Consider the following 7,244-nt stretch of genomic DNA (forward strand, 5'->3'; position numbering starts at 1 on the left):
GCCACATTTCCCTGTCCAGTCTATCATCAATGGGCATTTGGGTTGGTTCCAAGTCTTTGCTATTGTAAACAGTGCTGCAGTGAACATACATGTGCATGTGTCCTTATAATAGAATGATTTATAATACTTTGGATATATACCCAGTAATGGGATTGCTGGGGCAAATGGAATTTCTATTTCTAGGTCCTTAAGGAATCACCACACTGTCTTCCACAATGGTTGAACTAATTTCCACTCCCACCAACAGTGTAAAAGTGTTCCTATTTCTCCACATCCTCTCCAGCATCTATTGTCTCCAGATTTTTTAATGATCGCCATTCTAACTGGTGTGAGATGGTATCTCAATGTAGTTTTGATTTGCATTTCTCTAATGACCAGTGATGATGAGTATTTTTTCATATGTTTTTTGGCCTCATATATGTCTTCTTTTGAAAAGTGTCTGTTCATATCCTTTGCCCACTTTTGAATGGGTTTGTTTGTTTGTTTGTTTTTGTAAATCTGTTTTAATTCTTTGTAGATTTTGCATATAAGCCCTTTGTCAGTTGGGTAGATTGCAAAAATTTTTTCCCATTCTGCTGGTTGCTGGTTCACTCTGATGATTGTTTCTTTTGCTGGGCAGAAGCTCTGGAGTTTAATTAGATCCCATTTGTCTATTTTGGCTTTTGTTGCCAATGCTTTTGGTGTTTTAGTCATGAAGTCCTTGCCTATGCCTATGTCCTGAATGGTTTTGCCTAGGTTTTCTTCTAAGGTTTTTATGGTGTTAGGTCTTATGTTTAAGTCTTTAATCCATCTAGAGTTAATTTTAGTGTAAGGTGTAAGGAAGGGGCCCAGTTTCAGCTTTCTGCACATGGCTAGCCAGTTTTCCCAACACCATTTATTAAACAAGGAATCCTTTCCCCGTTGCTTGTTTTTGTGAGGTTTGTCAAAGATCAGATAGTTGTAGATGTGTGACATTGCCTCTGAGGCCTCTGTTCTGATCCCTTGGTCTATATCTCTGTTTTGGTACCAGTACTATGCTGTTTTGATTACTGTAGCCTTGTAGTATAGTTTGAAGTCAGGTAGCATGATGCCTCCAGCTTTGTTCTTTTTGCTTAGATTTGACTTGGCTATGCGAGCTCTCTTTTTGTTCCATATGAAGATTAAGGTGTTTTTTTCCAGTTCCGTGAAGAAGGTCATTGGTAGCTTGATGGGAATAGCGTTGAATCTGTAAATTTCTTTGGGCAGTATGGCCATTTTCACAATATTGAATCTTCCTAACCATCAGTATAGAAGGTTTTCCATCTGTTTGTGTCCTCTCTTATTTCCTTGAGCAGTGGTTTGTAGCTCTCCTTGAAGAGGTCCTTTACATCCTTTGTTGGTTGTATTCCTAAGTATTTTATTCTCTTTGTAGCAATTGTGAATGGCAGTTCGTTCTTGATTTGGCTCTCTTTAAGTCTGTTATTGGTGTGTAGGAAAGCTTGTGATTTTTGCACATTGATTTTGTATCCTGAGACTTTGCTGAAATTGCTTATCAGTTTAAGGAGATGTAGGACTGAGACAATAGGGTCTTCTAAATATACAGTCGTCATCTGCAAATAGGGACAATTTGACTTCCTCCTTTCCTAACTGAATACCCTTTATTTCCTTTTCTTACCTGATTGCTCTGGCTAGAACTTACAATACTCTATTGAATAGGAGTGGTGAGAGAGGGCATACTTGTCTAGTGCCAGATTTCAAAGGGAATGCTTCCAGTTTTTGCCCATTCAGTATGATATTGGCTGTGGCTTTGTCGTAAATAGCTTTTATTATCTTGAGATATGTTCCGTTGATACCTAGTTTATTGAGAGGTTTTAGCTTTAAGGGCTGTTGAATTTTGTCGAAGGCCTTCTCTGCATCTATTGAGATAATCATGTGGTTTTTGTCTTTGGTTCTGTTTATGTGGTAAATTACATTTATAGACTTGTGTATGTTGAACCAGCCTTGCATCCCCAGGATGAAGCCTACTTGATAGTGATGGATAAGCTTTTTGATGTGCTGTTGCAATCTGTTTTCCAGTATTTTATTGAAGATTTTTGCATTTATGTTCATCATGGATATTGGCCTGAAGTTTTCTTTTCTTGTCGAGTCTCTGCTGGGTTTTGGTATCAGGATGATGTTGGTCTCATAAAAAGACTTGGGGAAGATTCCCTCTTTTGGATTGTTTGGAATAGTTTCAGAAGGAGTGGTACTAGCTCCTCCATATGTCTGGTAGAATTCAGCTGTGAACCCATCTGGACTTGGGCTTTTTTTAGTTGGTAAGCTATTAATTGCTGCCCCAACTTCAGCCCTTGTTATTAGTCTATTCAGCGTTTCGACTTCTTCCTGGTTGAGGCTTGGGAGGGTGTAAGTGTCCAGAAATTTATCCATTTCTTCCAGGTTTACTGGGTTAGATGCATAGAGTTGTTTGTAGTAATCTCTGATGGTGGTTTGTATTTCTGTGGAATCTGTGGTGTTAGCACCCTTTATCATTTTTTATTGCATCATTTTTATTATTCTCTCTTTTCTTTTTTATTAATCTGGCTAGTGGTGTGTCTATTTTGTTGATCTTTTCAAAAAACCAGCTCCTGGATTTATTGATTTTTTGAAGGGTTTTTTGTGTCTCTGTCTTCTTCAGTTCTGCTCTGATCTTAGTTATTTCTTGTCTTCTGCTAGCTTTTGAGTGTTTTTGATCTTGCTCCTCTTGCTCTTTCAATTTTGATGATAGGGTGTTGATTTTAGATATTTCCTTGCTTCTCATGTGGGCATTTATTGCTATAAATTTTCCTCTAGACACTCCTTTAAATGTGTCCCAGAGATTCTGTTATGTTGTGTCTTTTTTCTCATTGGTTTCAGAGAATATCTTTATTTCTGCCTTCATTTCATTGTTTATCCAGTCAACATTCAAGAGCCAGTTGTTCAGTTTCCATGAAGTTGTGCAGTTCTGAGTTAGTTTCTGAATTCTGAGTTCTAATTTGATTGCACTGTGGTCTGAGAGACTGTTTGTTATGATTTCCATTTTTTTGCATTTGCTGAGGAGTGATTTACTTCCAATTATGTGGTCAATTTTACAGTAGGTGTGATGTGGTGCTGAGAAGAATGTATATTCTGTGGATTTGGGGTGGAGAGTTCTGTAAATGTCTATTAGGTCTGCTTGGTCCAGATCTGAGTTCAAGTTCTGGATATCCTTGTTAGTTTTCTGCCTTGTTTATCTGTCTAATATTGACAGTGGAGTATTAAAGTCTCCCTCTATTATTGTGGAGGAGTCTAAGTCTCTTTGTAGGTCATTAAGAACTTGCTTTATGTAACGGGGTGCTCCTGTATTGGGCATATATATATTTAGGACCATTAGCTCTTCTTGTTTCATTGATCCTTTTATCATTATGTAATGCCCTTGTCTCTTTTGATCTTTGTCGGTTTAAAGTCTATTTTATCAGAGTCTAGGATTGCAACGCCTGCTTTTTTTTGCTCTCCACTTGCTTGGTAGATCTTCCTCCATCCTTTTATTTAGAGCCTATGTGTATCCTTGCATGTGAGATGTGTTTCCTGGATACAGCACCCCAACAGGTTTTGACTTTTTATCCAATTTGGCAGTCTGTGTCTTTTGATTGGGGCATTTAGCCCACTTACATTTAAGGTTAATATTGTTATGTGTGAATTTGATCCTCCCATTTTGATGCAAGCTGGTTGTTTTGCCCATTAGTTGTCTCAGCTTCTTCATTGTGTTGATGGTCTTTACCATTTGGTATGTTTTTGGAGTGGCTGGTACTTGTTGTTCCTTTGTATATTTAGGGCTTCTTTCATGAGCTCTTGTAAAGCAGGCCTGGTGGTGATGAAATCTCTGAGCATTTGCTTGTTCATAAAGGATTTTATTTCTCCTTCACTTTGAAGCTTAGTTTGGCTGGATATGAAATTCTAGGTTTAAAGTTTTTTTCTTTAAGGATGTTGAATATTGGCCCCCACTCTCTTCTGGCTTGTAGGGCTTCTGCTGAGAGATAGGATTCCCTTTGTGGGTAAACCGACCTTTCTCTCTGGCTGCCCTTAGCATTTTTTCCTTCATTTCAACCCTGATGAATCTGACGATTATGTGCCTTGGGATTGCTCTTCTTGAGGAATATCTTTGTGGTGTTCTCTGTATTTCCTGGACTTGAATGATGGTATGCCTTGCTAGGTTGGGGAAATTCTCCTGGATAATATCCTGAAGAGCGTTTTCCCGCTTGGATTTATTCTCTCTGTCACATTCAGGTACACTTATCAAATGTAGATTAAGTCTTTTCACACAATCCCATATTTCTTGGAGGCTTTGTTCATTTCTTTTTACTCTTTTTTCTCTAATCTTGCCTTCTTGTTTTATTTCATTGAGTTGCTCTTCAATCTCTGATATTCTTTCTTCTGATTGGTCAATTTGGCTATTGAAATTTGTGTATGCTTCGTGCAGTTCTTGTGTTGTTGTGTTGTGTTTTTCAGCTCCATCATTTCATTTATATTCCTCTCTACGCTGTTTATTCTTGTTAGCATTTTGTCAAACCTTTTTAAAAGGTTCTTAGTTTCTTTGCATTGGGTCAAAACATGACCTTTTAGCTCAGAGAAGTTTGTTATTACCCACCTTCTGAAGCCGGTTTCTGTCAATTCATCAGACTCATTCTCTATCCAGCCTTGTTCCCTTGCTGGTGAGGAGTTGTGATCCCTTGGAGGAGGAGAGGCATTCTGGTTTTGGGTATTTTCATCCTTTTTGCGCTGGTTTCTTCCCTTCTTTGTGGATTTATCTACCTTTGTGTTTGGTGACTTTCAGATGGGGTCTCTGAATGGACGTCCTTTTTGTTGCTGATGAAGTTTTTTCTTTCTGTTTCTTAGCTTTCCTTCTAACAGTCAGGCCCCCCTGTTGTAGGACTGTTGGAGATGCACTCCAGATCCTGCTTGCCTGGGGATCACCTGAAGTGGCTGCAGAACAGTAAGGGTTGCTGCCAGTTTCTTCTTCTGTTATCTTTGTCCCAGAAGGATACCCACCAGATGTCAGCCTGAGCTCTCCTTTATGAGGTGACTCTTTGGATATACGGGGGTCAGGGAGCTGCTTGAGGAGACAGTGTGTCCCTTACAGGAGCTCAAGTGCTGAGCTGTGCATTCCATTGTTCTTTGCAGAGCTGCTGGGCAGGTATATTTAAGTCTGCTGCAGTGGAACTCATAACTACCTTTTTTTCCCAGGTGCGCTGTCCTGGGAGGTGGGGCTTTATTTATGAGTTCCTGTCATTTTGCTGCCTTTTTTCAGAGATGCCCTGCCAAGCGAGGAGGTAGCCTAGTCACAGTCTGCCAACAGAGGCATTGCTGAACTGCCGTGGGCTCTGCCCAGCTGCCGTGCAGACTTCTTTGCAGTTTTGTTTATAGGGGTATAGTTAGAACTGCCTCGGTGATGGCGGTCTGCCTCAGTAATGGCGGACTGTCTTTGTAATGGCGGATTGCCTCGGTAATGGTGGACTGCGTCAGTAATGGTGGACTGCGTCAGTAATGGTGGACTGCTTCAGTAATGCGGACTGCCTTGCTAGTGGTGGACTGCCCAGTAATGGTGGACTCCCTTCCCCCACACAGCTGGACCATCCCTGGTCCAGCTGTACTTGCTGTGAAACTCTCAATCCAGAGCATTTCAGATTGCTGGTCTTTGTGGGGGTGGGACCAGCCAAGACAGATCACCTGGCTCCCTGTTTCATCCACCTTTTATTTCAGTTGAATGGGTGCCTCTGTCTCTCAGGTGTTCCAGTGTCCAGTTGAAACAGCTCCCGGATTTGTGTGACTTTTTGTATGGAGACCCGCTATGCCAGCTGAAGCAGCCACGCTGGAGACTTGTGGCACTTTTCCGCCGGTAATCTCCTGGTCTGTGGGCAATAAAAATTCATTTGGAAATGCAGTGATCACTCACCATCTACGTTTTTGCTGGGAACTGCAATCCAGAGCTGTTCCTATTTGGCCATCTTGGATCGTCTCCCTCTCCCTCTCTCTTTTTAAGACAGAGTTTCTTGTGGCCCAGAATGGAATGCAAAGGCAAGATCTTGGCTACCTGCAACCCCCACCTCCTGGTTGAAGAGATTCTCCTGCCTCAGCCTCCCAAATAGTTGGGATTACAGGCACCCACCATCATGCCTGCTAATTTTTTTGCACTTTAAGTAGAGATAGGCTTTAACCATGTTGGCCAGGGTGGTCTTGAATTCCTCACCTCAGGTGATTCACCCACCTTGGCCTCCCAAAGTGCTGGGATTACAGGTGGAAGTCAATCTCAGCTCATTGCAACCTCTGCCTCCTGGGTTCAAGTGATTCTCCTGCCTCAGCCTCCCAAGTAGCTGGGACTACAGAGCTGCACTACCATGCCAGGCTAGTTTCGTATTTTTAGTAGAGATGAGGTTTCATCATTTTGGCCAGCCTGGTCTCAAACTCCTGGCCTCAAGTGGTCCACCCGCCTTGGCCTCCCAAAGTTCTGGGATTACAAGCGTGAGCCACCATGCCCAGCTGGAAGGGGATTTTAAAGAGTAGTTAGCATTTTTGAGAACGGTGAATGGATCAGAATCCAAATATTCATAAAATATCTTCTTTATCATCAGAAAAAGATGATTACAAAGAGTAAGAAGTTACATGAATAGAGAAAGAGAAGTTTTTCTTTTGGACAAATAAGGTTGGCCATAAATTGATAACCATTGAAGCTGAGTTATGGATATTTGGGGCTTCTTCATATATATTTCCTCTATTTTTGTGTATGTTTGGAAAATTCCATAATAAAAAACATAAAAAGTTGTTTTAAATAGTTGAAAACAGGATGGGTGCGATAGCTCACACCTGTAATCCCAGCACTTTGAGAGGCCGAGGCTGGTGGATCACTTGAGGCCAGGAGTTGGAGACCATAGTGGCCAACATGGTGAAACCTCATCTCTATTAAAAATGCAAAAATTAGCAGGGTGTGATGGCATGCACCTGTAATCCTAGCTACCTGGGAGGCTGAGGCACAAGAATCTCTTGAACCCAGGAGGTGAAGTTTACAGTGAACAGAGATAGCATAATTGCACTCTAGCCTGGGCAACACAGTGAGACTCTGTCTCAAAACAAAAAGAAAAAAAGAAAAAGAAAAAGTTGGAAACAAAAGACTTACAAATAAAATTTCACTGTATTAATATAATGAAATACCATATACACATTAAAGTTACTTCTAGGCTGTTGCATGTAAACATGCTTGTTATATAAGCTTGTGTCATAGTAAGATAATTATTAGG

The sequence above is a fragment of the Sapajus apella genome, unplaced genomic scaffold, assembly GCF_009761245.1.
Source record: "Sapajus apella isolate SASKATOON/1434 unplaced genomic scaffold, GSC_monkey_1.0 scaffold6, whole genome shotgun sequence".
Lineage (NCBI taxonomy): Eukaryota > Metazoa > Chordata > Mammalia > Primates > Cebidae > Sapajus > Sapajus apella.